Below are 1,305 nucleotides of genomic sequence, written 5' to 3' on the forward strand. Positions count from 1 at the left end.
GTGCAAAAGAGAGCGACTAAGATGATTACGGGGCTGGGGCACCTTCCTTATGAGGAAAGGCTACGGCGTTTGGGCCTCTTCAGCCTAGAAAAGAGATGCCTGAGGGGGGACATGATTGAGACATACAAAATTATGCAGGGGATGGACAGAGTGGATAGGGAGATGCTCTTTACACTCTCACATAACACCAGAACCAGGGGACATCCACTAAAATTGAGTGTTGGGAGAGTTAGAACAGAAAAAAGAAAATGTTTCTTTACTCAGCGTGTGGTTGGTCTGTGGAACTCCTTGCCACAGGATGTGGTGATGGCGACTGGCCTAGACACCTTTAAAAGGGGATTGGATAAGTTTCTGGAGGAAAAATCCATTATGGGGTACAAGCCATGATGTGTATGTGCAACCTCCTGATTTTAGAAATGGGCTATGTCAGAATGCCAGATGCAAGGGAGGGCAGCAGGATGAGGTCTCTTGTTATCTGGTGTGCTCCCTGGGGCATTTGGTGGGCCGCTGTGAGATACAGGAAGCTGGACTAGATGGGCCTATGGACTGATCCAGTGGGGCTGTTCTTATGTTCTTATGACAAAACAGAACTTCTGCCTCTAAACACCAAAGGTCCCCTCGTTGTTACAGCTGCTGCTCACATCTCCATCCATGAGGCCATTTTGCTAGGCCAAGGCACCTGGGAGCCTGTTCACACTTTGATAAAACCAGAGGTGTAACCAGGCAGAGCTTAAGGGGCACCTGCTCTGGGCGCTATGCCAAGGAGGGGTATAGTTATGGAAGATGCACTGGCTTCTTTTCACCCCATGTTCCTTTTCCTGTAGAGGCTCTCCTTCAGAGGAAGGAACCGAGATAGTGAAGCCACCACAGCCAGTGCTCCCTCCTCCAGGTGACCGCAAAGCTGATGTCATTGCCCCAGGCATTGGGACAGTGCATTCTGGTGGTGGTTGGCAACCTTCAGTCTCGAAAGACTATGGTATAAGCCTACAGCACCTGGTATTCCCAGGCGGTCTCCCATCCAAGTACTAACCAGGCCTGACCCTGCTTAGCTTCCGAGATCAGATGAGATTGGGCATGTGCAGGGTAACACCGGAAAGTATTACATAAGATAGTGCATTATGACTCTGGTTAAAACATTACCTTGGTACAGCACATTTTAAGTGCTCCCAGCTCTTCTGGGATGATGCAGTCTCAATAATCATGATTTGATTAATGTTGATTAAACAAATTTACAATTGTTGGTATGGGAGGAAGGCATGCTTCCAGTTGCCCCACTCATGCATGAATAGCCCAAGCCCAGTAAGT

General features: G+C 48.6%; 1 pseudogene; it reads right to left on the reverse strand.

The window, feature by feature from the left end:
• Positions 1-981: 981 nt before the first annotated feature.
• Positions 982-1,097, reverse strand: LOC136646124 (5S ribosomal RNA; annotated as a pseudogene).
• Positions 1,098-1,305: the final 208 nt, after the last annotated feature.

The sequence above is a fragment of the Tiliqua scincoides genome, chromosome 3 (assembly GCF_035046505.1).
Source record: "Tiliqua scincoides isolate rTilSci1 chromosome 3, rTilSci1.hap2, whole genome shotgun sequence".
NCBI lineage: Eukaryota > Metazoa > Chordata > Lepidosauria > Squamata > Scincidae > Tiliqua > Tiliqua scincoides.